Here is a 14188-nt window from a genome sequence, read left to right on the forward strand (position 1 = left end):
CCATACACCACACATACAGTCGGGAGCCGCTGTGGCTCAGATAGAGTGGCTCTTCCCAAATCAGTAGATTGGTGGTTGGCGGTTTGATCCCAGTTTCCGCTATTCCTTGTACTTCAGTACAGTGTCCATGAGAAAGATATTGTACCCCAAATTGTCCCAGATGGGTGATGTATGAAAGAGGAAGTGCTGCTCATAGATGCACTGTATGAATGTGTGTGTGAATGGGAGAAGGGCAAAATTGTACTGTAAAGCTTACTACTGCTTTGAGAGGTCTTCAAGGCTAGAAAAATGCCATATAAAAACGGACATTTACAATTACAGTGTTTTAACAAGGACGAGAAGATGCCATGCTGCTCTTTTACCTATGAAGGCTTTTATAACAATTCTGTGGTGAAATGAAGGACTGATTCAAAATCCTTTCTTTCTATCTCAAGAAAATTCATACTGAGAATTAACCTGGAAAAATAGTGGCTGCATTCAGCTCATCACAGAAAACAGAGGGTAATATAATTTTACAATTGCATTAGAAATATATACCATGAACCACAGTCTAAGTTGTGGTACCAGTCTCAGGGAAATTTGCTCAAACCATTCTGTAATATTTGGCGATTTAAATAAAAGAAATGCAAAATGAAGTTAACATGAACTGGTGGGCTCATCAACACAAGGAGACATGAAAAACAGTCTTACTGGGGTTTTGTGAGCAGCTGCTACAAAATTGGCAAATGACATATAATGCACTCTGTATGCAATCCAAAGATGACCCCTGATAGACATGGATAAAAAGCAGAACTAAGCTGACGGGAGAAAGGCTTGCATATGCTACAATAAATAAACTGCGTTACCAGAGCTGATTTCAAATTAGGGGCACAGCATGTCTCATATACTTTAAGTACTGTATCTGAACTGCTCTGTTAGATACGGTGCTTATGTAGCAGTACATTGCCTATGAGGGCACTGGTGCTATTTCAGGAAACGCTGCAAGGAGGAAGTGACACGTCTCTAAGGGCAGTGGAGATGCAGTATAGATGGATGAGGAGAAAACAACAGATGAGAGAGATTGCACTAATCTAAGACTTAACTCTTCTCTGCTCTGCGTGTTTGATTTGCATTGTTTGCTGCAGCTCTCTTTTCATCTTTGTCCATGCATCTCGTTCATTCTCTCCCTCTCTCTTTTTTGGTCTTTTGCTTTGACTTCTAGTTGGAGGGCAGTAAACATTATTGTTTGTCAGCAGGGCAAGAAGTTGGTTTGGAAGTTGATGTACAGGGGCATTAAAGGGCTGAAATGTTACGGTTAATTAAGAATGAGTAACTGGATGGTTTATTGGTGTTTAATATGAAGCAACTAATGGTCTGATGGGTGATCTAATGTAAGATATTGGTATTTTGCAACGTGCACACATTAATAATAAATACATCAAATCTAAACTAATGCGCTCCCTCCCTCTATCTTTCTCTGAGTGAAACTTACACACTCCAGACTGTTTCTTTAATCTCAGTGTCAACTATCCAACAGTACTTCACCTCCTCCATCGCTGCAGGATAAACACAGGAGGGAGTTCATTCTGTCAGGTAGAGGCTCAGATTGAGAGAAGCACCACAATAATAAAGACCTGTAAGAGCAAGATTTGAGCAGGAGCACTACTGAGTTTAAGAGCTAGACCGATTTAACCTGGCGTGTGTGTGGGATGGGGTGGTGGTGTGTGGTTTGTATTTTATATCCTGGTGTGGACTTCACTTCACTGGGATACAATTATAATCTGACTATTGATCTTTTTCTAAATACGATATCATACTGATTATGATGTTTACACAAGCTGCTAGTATATTCCATTCATATTCCTGTTGCAGAGCCAAATCTGAATCAGAATTTTAAAAACCCCACTCTGAAGTTGTTTAATGCACAGTGCTACAGTATAGCCCATGTGTTTTCTGTCTAATTTAGCATCAGCACCTCTTCATTGGTAACACTCTAATCTAGGGCATGTGTCGTCAAGCAGTTGGTAACTCATTTATAAATGTTGTAAAAGGCTGTGAAAACTTGTATACAGCAATTAAGACGTATACATGTCTACATAATGCATCTAAGGTTGGAATACTCCATATGTCTTTATGCTTGTTCTGAGTAGAGAAGAAATGGTGTTCGAATTTTGTATAATAATCACAAGAATTCCTTCTCAGTTGGTGCTCATGTCTCAGGATTTCTTTTGAATGTTTTATTTTTTTATTTGTCAAAAATGGTTGTCGGTTCATGGTTTAACAGTTAATTATGAACAGCCCTGCTTCTTGGAACCATTGGCAGTAATAATCATACCTGCAGCTTTGATATTAGACATTGATTCACACATGCAGTCCCTGATAATATCATAAAGCTGTTGGTTTTGTTAAACATAAAAAACTCACTGAAGCTCTCCTTAATGGCCGCCTTATCAGTATCGGTGTCCGTTAACTGATTTATCTTTACCCCTGTGACAGTGATAATTGTTGCAAACTGAAGAAGGACAGGAGGTGAAATGATCACAGATAAATTCTTCTCTTAATTGCAAGCTTTCTACTCTTTTTGAAAATCTTACATATATAAGAATTAAATGTACCTGCATCAATATTCAGTTGTTTAAATTATTTGTAGCACGTCTTCATAGTTGATAGTCTTGCTCAGAGGGAATTTATCTTGTGAACTCATGCATGATGAAGAAAGCATCAAGCAGGATCTTACCATTTTTCAGTTAATGAATATTTAATGCACTGTTTTAATGTAATGGATGCTCAGTCTGAAAGACATATTATTGGTAATATGTGTATTGGCCTCTTGATAATAAGACACTGGTGTTAATTAATCTTTGTGTTTACAGATAGTCTGTACAATGCTGTTTGTGTATTGTAATAATATTGTAAAGAATTCCAGACCGCATGCTGAATGAAAACAAGCTCTCCATTGTTTCACCTAGATGTACATGCTGCCTGCTGACACCTCTCCTCCACTCAAGCATCTATACGGCAGCTTACTGAACTGATCTGGTAGCGTGTGTGCTGCTGTACTGACAAGCCTTCTGCTCTTCCTCTCCCTGGGAAATTTTGAATGGCATTATCTGCCATCTCAGATGATAGGACCCATCCGTTTTTCAGTCAGCAAAAAACACACAGAGGCACAACAGAAAAAAGCAATTTATAAAAGGTTTTCCCAAATCTCTCATTCACTGTTTTCTGTCATGTAACATTCAGGTTCGTCTGCTGAGAAATGGATCACGTTTGAATGAGAACGGCTTTAACAACTGCAACCATGTTTCCTTGTCAGTAATGCTCCCCTTACAATACATGTGGCAGTGTACAGTGACTTTCCTGGGATTTTCAAATGTGCGACTTGAATCATGTTCAAGTTGAGCTGCAGTGACACAGGCGAAGCATGAAACACTATTATAGCTTTTGGCTCATAGCAGTAACCTGAAAATAACTAATCTTGGTCTATAAGTGCACTGTGCTTTATTTATTTGTCTCAATGTACGTGAGGGTGTGAGACATGCACGTCAAGATATTGTATCTCCTCCTGTGTGCATGTGATTGCATTCGTTCATTTTATTTTGATTTAATTTTGTTAATCTGCCTTCAGGTGATCAAGTTGGATTAATGCACTTTGATTGATCACGCTCATTTCCTTAATGGGTCCGCTCAAGGCTGCGTCAGTCTCCGTGGATCACACTATAGGCTATTAGTCTGTGAAGAATCAAATGTGTCCGACTCAGCAGCTTAAGGATGAAGAATCTTGGAATACACATAGACCTGCAGTTCAAGCTGAAGATTATTTATACGTGCACACCAGTGGTCTCATTGTTTCCAGACACACAGTATATAGGACATCATATTCACACACGCACCATTTCCAGCTTTCTCTCTCACACACACATACACGCACATGCACAGGCAGCTAACTACACCCACAAGCTTTCGAAGCAGCTGAGCTCACACAGTTTAGCAAGTCGATGGATAAAATTGCCTCAAGGCCCTCAGCACTGCTTTGTGCAAATAAAATCCATGCTACGTTCATACCCAGTGAACATTTTCACAGCAATTAAATGTACACCGCACTTAACAAAGTAAAATGTGCACAGCTGTTAGTGTCTTTTCTTTTATAATGCTATGAGATTTTCTTTTTACCTGAGAATATTCTAGATCTGTTTCAGTGTGAAGGGCGGCCCGGCGGCCTGGTGGTGTAGTGGTTAGAGCTGTCGCAGGTTTAAACCCGCTGACCGATCAGAGCTTTTCTGTGTGGAGTCTGCATGTTCTCTCCATATCGTGGGTTTTCTCTAGGTACTGTGGCTTCCTCCCCTGGTCCAAAGACATGCAGATTAGATACACTCAGTAGATGTAAGTGTTAATGGTTGTTACTGCGATATGCTGTTTAGGGTGTAAAGGACAAACAGTATAGATAATGGATGGATGTTTGAGGCTAACTCACCCGATGAGTTGAGTGTTGCAATGTTTCAAAAAAGTATTTCCATAATACAAACTGCATATTTCATTTGTGTGGTGTTTGTCTATGTTATCATGTGCTGGCGATGGTGAGGTATGAAAGAAATGGGTACTTATCAACTCTTCTTTACCTGCAGCCATTTCTGCACAGTTTTGATGCTACATCTAGTGGATTAACTTTGGAAACAAAGCCAAACAACTGAAAGAGAACTGAGATTGAATTATATATTATATCATTACATAGTCACTTTAGCAAATAGGTGAGGTAATTACATATATAATAAAATAGATGAAAGAAACGCATTGCTTTACAATGTCTTTAAAGATTGGATTCAATCAAACAAGCAGTAGTGTTTTACTGATCTGTCAGGACAAAGGTTTCAAATTGTGTTCTACCTTTGTACCAATCTCCGAGCCCATTGTCTATAATCTCACAATGAATTAGCATCTGGGACAATGTTCAGTATTTTTGGGGTTCCATTGTAGATAGTGGATACGCGGGCAACACATTTTCCATTTGCTGTACACCATCGACCGACTGACGAGTCCACACAAGTCAAGCGTCTCTCTTACTTTTTGAAGGTGCTTCAGGTGGTGACGATGTTGGCTAAACTCTGTTAACAGCTATCTGCAAATTAATGCAGATAAATTTAAAACCTGAAAGCTGATGAGTTTCGGTCAATGTTTGTTTAAATAAGCAACAATAAAATTGTCCTCGACCAGCCAGGTAGTGGTTTTAATCATTTGCTTTGATTACATTTTGATAGTGCACGAGATTTTATGATATTAAAGATGAAAGTAATGTCACATTAACTTATGATTTAAAAAAACTTCAAATAAAATGACTGAGGTTGAGTTTTACAGTGTGATGACGCTCAAGCAAACTGATGAACAAAAATAAGTTGCGTGTTTCAGTGCTTGGAGAATCGTACCTTCCATTTCATACAACAGTTTCTCTTCTTTTCTCCTCAGTCATTTGCAGAACATTATGTCTGAAAAATGGAGACGCAGAATTCACAGAAGTTCACACAGTCTCATTTAATATGCCGCACATTAGGAACTGGTAATGCGATAATATATGTATTGCCTTCCTATTCGACTCCATAGGAACAACACAAACACACTTGGCACTGTCTAGTAGCTGTCATCAATATTTTAAAAGAACATCGTCCTCAGCACAGAGGAATTAATGAATAATTGATTAGCCATCCTGTGGGATTTAATATGTGTGTTCTTTGGATGCATGGTATTATGATTTCTGTGCTGTGCCTCTGTGTACATGTCAGAGATTAGTGTGTGCATGTTTCTGCTGTGCCAGCTACAGTTTAATCATAGCACACTTTCAACTTGAAGTGACCAGCAATGCTATCAACACAGCACTCGCTTAGTGCCAATTCTTCGGTAACTAACAACTCACTCAGCGAGGATACAAAAAGATAAATCTTATTTGTGAGCGTAAAGGGGAGGTTGTCGGCATCAGCAGAATAAAACACAGTAGTGTCTCAGGTAGCTGTAAGATAATGCAATCAGACAGCGACCGCAGAGCGTCAGCTGCAAACAGAGGCTTATTGAAGGGGACGTGGCTGTCAGATTCAGCTGAGAGGCAGACAGATCACAGTCGAAGCTGTAGAATGTGTACGGGTTGATTTGTGAGTGCTTAGGGAAAATTAGCTCAATTTAGGGAAATGTAGCGTTAATCAGAATTATCATGTGGAACCAGTTTAATTATTGGACGATAAAACCTCAGAGTCAGCACAATAAAACGAATAACCATTTGTCTTTGTGATCAGTCAAGAGTGTCTCTAAAGCACACATTAACTTAAAGAAGTGGGTCATCTGTTCATACACATTAAAGGACTCAGATTTTTGCTCATTAACACTGCCAGAATCTACTGAACATACTTATAGGTGCAGTGTGTAGAATTTTGTGATTTCTAGTGTTGAAATTGCATGTTGAAGCTGAACACCCCTCACCCCTATAAAGTATTTAAATATAAAGGGCCTTTTCTGGGGTAAAGAAAACTACAATTCATACAATTTTTAAATCAAACAAACTAGTGAAAACATAATGAGAATTATTCTACATTAAATTTCTGCCAATATTTCCCTTTCACCTAAATCTTACACACTGGACCTTTAAAAGTGGGAATTTTTCTTTTTTTTTTCTTCTTTTTTCTTTTTTCTTTGACACTGTATTTGTGTTTTTGTCCAAATGTTGGGCCTTGACTGTTGCAGTACAGCCTGAACTTCTAGTTTTGTATTTGTTTTCATGTGATCAAGATAAAAGCTTAAAAATCATATGAGACTCATTAGATGGCGGGCCACAGCCAACTGTAAAAAGAACACACTGTATGAAACAAACACCAATGTCCGCTGTAGTTTTATTCAATCAAAATGAAGTCAACAAAGAGAGCATTCATAACCTTGAGTGGACGTACTGTTTTTTGTTGTAACAAGGTGAAAAACACAGATATGGTTTGTATGAGACATGCATAAAATCATAATAAAAGTGTTTCATTATTTAAGTGCATGTAGGTACCTGCTGCGAGCTGTGCTCACTGAAAATTTAAACAGTGGCTGCTGTTCTGATTTACTCGTTTTATATGGAGAAAAAAAAAAACAGACAGTTGCTGCTTAAATATTCCATTAGTTAGTTCAAGTTTGGGGGTTTAAACTTAAAAAACACTGATGGCTGTTCCATCAAAATGCTGGAGCAAATATGTGTCCCTTTTTTTGGAGCTTTGTAGAATATGCTTGCATTCTAACAAGATGTGCTTGTAACATTTAATGGGCTCTAGTGAAATCAGATTTTTGCAGTGTGAATAAACGGAACTTCATATAAAGAGCAGAAAATAAAAAAATGTGTGCAATGGAACAGCGTTTTTCAACATTAGTGGCAACAACTGTGTTGTGGCTCTAAAGTGTGCTATTAATGTTCTATTCTGGCTCTGTAGCTATTGGCTAAAAGCCTTCGGATAAACACCTTTTGCACTTTACGCCTGAACTTCCCCCAACCCAGCTGTTCATTTCAACTGTAAACATTTGTATATCCCCAGTTTGCAACACAGCCTCCCAGTATCATGAGGCCAGATGTCCATTCTGGCTCCAACAGTGGTATGTCTTTCCTCTCTTACACATGGTTTCACCAGTCCTCTGCTTCATTACCTGTGAGTCAGAGTAAATAATGGGATGAGTGAAGGTGCCAGGGCGCTGAAGTGTGCCATCGAGAAATGGCTTCTGCCAAAACTCTCAGCACAGAGCGAAGCCTTGACAGATGCTAATTTATCTGGTGAGGGCTGAATTATAGAGACAAACACTTGCAGGTCCAGAGAGAGGGAGAGGGAGAGACTATTAGATGATATTTAAGGGGAATTGGGAGTAAGTGATGCCAGGGAGGAAAGTTTGAAGACGTGGGGTATAGCAGGGATAAAGAATCTGTGAGCACAATAGACTGAAAGAGAGAGGGATAGATAATGGAGAAAACAGAGACAGAGATCACCAAGAGATCACTGAACAGATCCATTTCAGTGGAACATAGTTCTATTCATATAGTATAAAGTATCCATACAGGATGAGAGCGGTATAGAGTGAAGTATTCTACATCACATATAATCATCATAAAAACTACACTCTGGCAAATAATGGCTTTTATACAACTGTTGCCAAAACATGTTGTCTAAAATGGTTGCACAGACGAGACGTCTGTCCTCTTAGGGGGTTTTCACACTTTGGTTGTGTTTTGTTTTCGCTCATGGTGTGATTCATTAAGGCAGATGTGAACACAGTAATCACACCCGGGTGCAGACCAAAACAACTACGTCAAGAAGCTTTAGAGGAAGTGGTCTCAGTCCAGACCACAGCCTAGCTATAGGTATGAAAACACTGCATGTTACCACAAAAGCTTTCAGCTCTAAAGGAAAATGAAGGTTTTGTATCAGGAAAGTTTATTTTACATCTAATTTTACATTTCTGATGTTGACTTTCTACCAGTGCTCCCTAGACAACAGTAAGTGAATTGTGAGTGTGTCCTCTGGCATGAATCTTGTTATTTCTGAAAAGCCGTGGGATGACCGCTGAAATCCACTTGTCTTGAACCAGCTTTACCCCCCCTCTCTTATCCTTCCCTGAGGATTCTGATATAACCATGTTTCATCTTGATGCTGATTGAGTGCAGGCTTTCAGCTGATGCGGTGGAGAGGCAGTGGAGATACAGTGCATGCGATTTCTGCCTAAGGCTTGGATGTCATTGCACAAATGTGGTGAATAATCTAACCACACCATCTATGAAACTGATTTTGAAGTTCAGATAATGGCCTCTTAGTCAGTGTGACTCTGGATCGTTCTGAATTTATTATCTCCATCTTTTGTTATAGAGATTAAGGCCATTGTGATAATTATATATGAATAAATAGTATCGGAAAAAAATGGAATTAATAATTTTTCATCTAAAAGTAAACTCAGAAAGTAGCCCGTCTGAAAAACCTCCTGAATACACATGTTGATTAAGTGACCTGATGCCACTTTAATATATCAGAGATAGTCAATCTGAATTACAATTTCCTGTCTTCTAAATAGTGTTCATGTCAAAGTCCAAGTTGTTACTAGGATTGTGTCAGACGTGGCTTAGTGATAACAAAGTGCCTGAAACACAACCTCATGTCATCAAATAACATTCATGATAATTATTTTGCAGTTAATTGATAGTGTTAGTTATTAAGATGGTAATTTTTTTCCATCTCTACCGTTCATGTGATGTGAATGTTAACTGAGTGACAAAAACACTGTGTTCTCCCTCATGTTTCCTGCATGTTTCTCTATGAGAATAAATATTGTCTGTATTTACACCAGATATGCAAACTCAGTCACACAGAACAGTGTGAAGGTCATGTCATACATGTTTTTCCCCTCTAAATGCTTGTACACCCTCACCTGACAGGGACATCACACACTCACACACTTTAAACCTCCACATATCTGCCAGTGTCTGAATACAACACAACACTCTATCAAACTAACATACACTGACGTGTTCTTGCAAAACAGACCCAGCAGTTGTGTCTGTCTGCTCTGAACAGCCGTGTTGTGCTGAACTAGTAAGAGTCAACAGAGAAATGTTTTCTGAGACACAGTGACTTCTGTAGGTGGCAGAAATCAAAATGAGGGTCACTGCTTCTCTCCCACACACTTGTCAGAATGAGGCTACATCCATGTTTTAGTTGTAAAATCCGTTTTGTTTTGTTTATGTCTGGCGTCCACACTACTCATTTTGAGCCCCTAAAACTGAGACTTTTCAAAATGCGGCTGGCCTCATTTCAGTTTCAAAAGTCCAGGGGTTGAATTTTAATCTTGGTCACCAGCAGAGAAATTTGGAAATGATGACAATGACTATGAAGGCTACCCCGACGAACTACCGCTGGTGAATGCAACATGGACAACTATAAACTAATGACTTACAAATGTTGCTGACCTTGTTCTCTTTGTTAGCAGCTATTGTGCAGTTTAATTGCTAAATGCTTTATGAAGCTACATGTGCCTATATTTACAGGAGTTGAGCTATTATTCCAGCGATCCATTCCCATGTCCAGTGCAAGTAAATTGTCATATGATGTCTATTATCAGCCTTATTGTTATCGGAGAGAAAACACCGTTTGGACTGAAATAGTTTAGGTTTGGACAAAATGTGACAGATGGGCTGCATTGGATGCGTTAGCGCCGCATGTGCTTTCTATTTCGTCACCCATCATCAGATGGGAAAGACTGGGACCTTCTGGTTAGAGGATGACCGCTCTACCCCCTCAGCCACAGCCGCTCTAACCTGACAACAAGGTTATCTTTTAGAATCAGTGTTTCGCCTTTTTCCTCTGAGGGCCGATCACAGTTCACAGCAAAATAGTTACAACATGCTCTTTCACCTCAATTGCAATATCTATAGCTGACGAAACATAACTGTCACAAACGAAGATATTTACCTGTTTCAGAGTAAAAGATCTCATGCGTATCTTTTGACTAAATCAATGTATTTGTTTTAACAAGGCTTTTATTGTGAAATCTTTCCAGCAATGGAAGATGCAGCAGATCAGTGATGCAGCTGCCACGCGCTGCACTCACACCCGTTTTGGCCTGAGTGTGTTTGCTTCTATGTTCTCATACATATGGTGTGTTTTTGCAATCATAACGGAGGCCATTACTCCCCCCCCCAAAAAAAAGACAAATAAACACTGCATTGCTCACATGTATTTCCAAGAAGCATAATCCTATCAGATGAAGAATTGCATTGTTTTTAGATTGTGGTTCAAGACACCAATCACTATCACTCCATTTCATCACAGTTTCATCAAGACGCAAACACACCCACAGACACACTCTGATCAACAGATTAACCTTTCATGCTGCATATGTGTATGTAATTTAGTTTCTATTCAAATATTTTTATTTTTTTTATTTGTCCGTCTCAAGTGCTTTGTGTGGGCGTGGGTGCAAGCTGAGTGATGCCAGTGTTTCATCCTCTATCATCATCATGAGCTAAACCATGATGAATCAAGCTGACAGTGGAGTGTAAGGATGAAAATTAAAGAGAGAGCAAATGAAAGACAAGGGGAAGTATAGAAAAAAATGCTGATGGGTGATGAGTGGAAATTAAAAGGTGAGAAGGGTCTTGTCCTCTTGCAATGGGAAACTCAAAAGAACAATTCTAATAAAATCCAGGCACTGAGCAAAAGAGAGGAGGAAGGGGATTTAATTTGTTGACTGACAAAGCGCTTGTCCCCTCCTCAATCACGTCGAGACAGAGAACCACAGAGAATAGAAGAGACAGAAGCCATCGGCATTAATAGGCATTGTTGCTGTCCTTTCTTTCTTTGTCTTTAATATCCTCTCATCTCTACTCATCTCCCATCAGGAAATCAAATTTGCCTTGACGTCGCTGAATGAATTATGAGAAAATGTCAAAAACTAAATGAACAATTAATATTTCAAAAGCCAAACCAAGAGTGGAAAATTAAGATGGAGACAAGTGTTTACATTTTACATCGTCGCCAGCTGGGCCTATTCTATTCTATACCTTGGGGTACAAATTAGGTTATTGATCATCCCATCATTTCTGGCCTACATCTTATGAAATTGTCTTATAGATCATTGGCATTCATTGTGTTTACTTTATTGCCAGCACGATGTTTCTCTTCATGCTTCATTTGTTGTGTCTTCATTTGCCTTCACACTGCTTTCACAGAATACTTTCATTCCCAGCGTGCAGCTAAAATAAACCCACCTCCATCCCACTCTTCTCTGCCTGCACTCGGTCCTGCCGTTCCTTAGCTAATGAACAGTGGAGCTCCTACGCTATAATAATTAAACGGCATGCAATTTGTACAAATTGAATGTAGGTGTAGAAATGAGTGGAGGAGATGTGCTGGAGAATGGAGAGGTATAGCAGGGCGTATAAGCGGCACTGTGTCTGTCTGTCTATCCCCTGAAAGTGGAGTTTTACCGTTGATTGTGTTGTTTCCTTTACTGCAAAGGAGAGAGCGGGTTGGAGGAGAATGACGAATCAGGTGAAAGTGTGAGAACAGGCCATGAGGGGGATGATGATGAGAGAAATACAAGGGTAAAGGAAAAGAAGGGAAATGTTTAGGGAGCAGTAAAGGAGGAGGATGAAGATGAAGTGGTTGGTATGCACAGGTAAACATGCATCATGTGTGAATTAATATGGATACTTGTGGATTGTGTACAGCTCTGTTCTACTTCACGGTATTAAACAAGTGCCTCCTTAACCTGAGGAGCGAAGGACATACTGCGGTGATGATGTCATCTCCAGACAAATCTCTGAGCTGATGGTGAATGATGGGAAATAACAGACAGGAGGCCATGACAGCGGCCACGGTGATTTTCCTGCTGCACAGCATTTTCTGACTCACAGCTTGAAGCCTTGAATTCAATTCATGCTCACTGAGATGGAATATCTCAATAAAACAAAAACATTTATGAGCCCACGGAGTTATTAAGCACTGATGAAACATCCCATAATTGCTATATATAGTGTGTTAAAGCATAATTTCCAGTCTTAAAGCCCAGATTTTTAAACCTGTAGAGACAGGTGTCTAATTTTTGGGTGTGAATTAATATCACAGTTTCATTTTAGGGTGGCGGATGTTACTGTTTAAGTAGCTTTCTGTCACATTTGCCTCGGTGTGTGTGTAAGTGTGAGTGTGTGCATGCACTCCTGTGACAAAATGACATCTGCCTCCAGTTCTCCAGTTAATTTAGCTGTGTCAACCTCTATCCAGCAGGCCCTTCTGTCAGCTTTCATCAGACCACAAATGGTTTTCTTCTCATAAATATTCAAATACTCCCTTCCCCTCCCGCAATCCCCTCCCCAAACCAATCAAAACACCATCCTGTTCTGGCACAAATAATACCTCATGCACGTAGACGCATGTGTGTGTTTGTGTGCAGTCACATAAGTCACCCCTCACGTTCGTTGTGAGCAACTGCAAACACAATCGAAGAGCCGATCATATAGACCCACTCACGAAGAGTGTGCACACACACACACACACACACACAAACAGTGGCTGACTCTGACTTTATAGTTCAGAGCTGTCTCAGGACCTCAACACATATCAAATGATAGAGTTTGATTTAAAAGACAGCTTTCAATTGCACTACAGATGTGAAGATGTAGAAATAAATGTATTTATATATTGTTCACTAGACTTGGGCCTAACTAATCTACATCTAAACACCTCTGTGATAAACCCATTTAAAAGAAAACACTTTAGTTAGAATTTGTGAAGGTTAATTTCAGTGCAATTTGATCCACCCTGCTGTCCTGATTTCTTTCCTATTACACACACACACGCACACACATGCACACGCATTTATGCCGCTGAAGCACCTCAAGGCACAATCACCCACTTTTATAGAAACCCCACTGCTTTAAACCCCTTTTTTTGCTAAACTTAAACAGTAATAGAGGAATCCATTCTTTTCCACCCAGCACACATAACATACTCTAGTCATGGATATACCTACATACTATTCAAACACACCCCTGCCCTCCCCGTCTTCTTTTAAGTGATACCCCACTGCACTGAGATATGAAGAGTCCTTCTCTTTTGATGGTTCCGTTGACACAGACAAATGTTGTTCCCAGCCTCGGTAAAATGTGAGTTTTTGAACTCGTGACATAAAAGGATTTGACGGAGGAAAGTCATAGCTGTTTTGTATTGTGGCCATTAGCATGAAGTCAAGCAGAGGCTATTTCATGAACTCCTTTAACAAGTGCAAACACACACTCTCTCTCTCACACACACACACACACACACACATACAGTGCACAAGCACTGCCATTAAATATTCAGTCCAGTGTGGTGGCCAAAGCATGACACTGTGTGTGACTGTGTCTTTGTGCTGATTGTATTCCACTAATGACAGCGGGGGGGAAGATAAACAGCATGAAATAGAATGCCAGCAGCTCTGTCCTATTGACTGACTACCTTTACTGTTGTTGAATCTTAAGACAGCTTTTATCTCATACAAATACAAACAGGCATCCAAACAACTCTGCTAAATTAATTACTGAAGGGCTGAAAATGACTTTTGTTTGATCTCTTGAGATAATTAAATCATGCATATCAATTAGTTGAAATGTACATAAAATAAAATTTATTAATTTATGTCATTTGAGGAGTCTACACATACCTCTATCTTCTAAATCTCCATT

At 39.5% G+C, this 14188-nt stretch overlaps 1 protein-coding gene across 1 annotated transcript in view; it reads left to right on the forward strand.

The window, feature by feature from the left end:
• The window catches only part of LOC109627726 (alpha-1,6-mannosylglycoprotein 6-beta-N-acetylglucosaminyltransferase B-like), a 100973-nt gene that overhangs the window by 15236 nt on the left and 71549 nt on the right, over positions 1-14188 (forward strand). The window lies entirely within an intron of this gene.

The sequence above is a fragment of the Paralichthys olivaceus genome, chromosome 8 (assembly GCF_024713975.1).
Source record: "Paralichthys olivaceus isolate ysfri-2021 chromosome 8, ASM2471397v2, whole genome shotgun sequence".
NCBI classification, from domain to species: Eukaryota; Metazoa; Chordata; class Actinopteri; order Pleuronectiformes; family Paralichthyidae; genus Paralichthys; species Paralichthys olivaceus.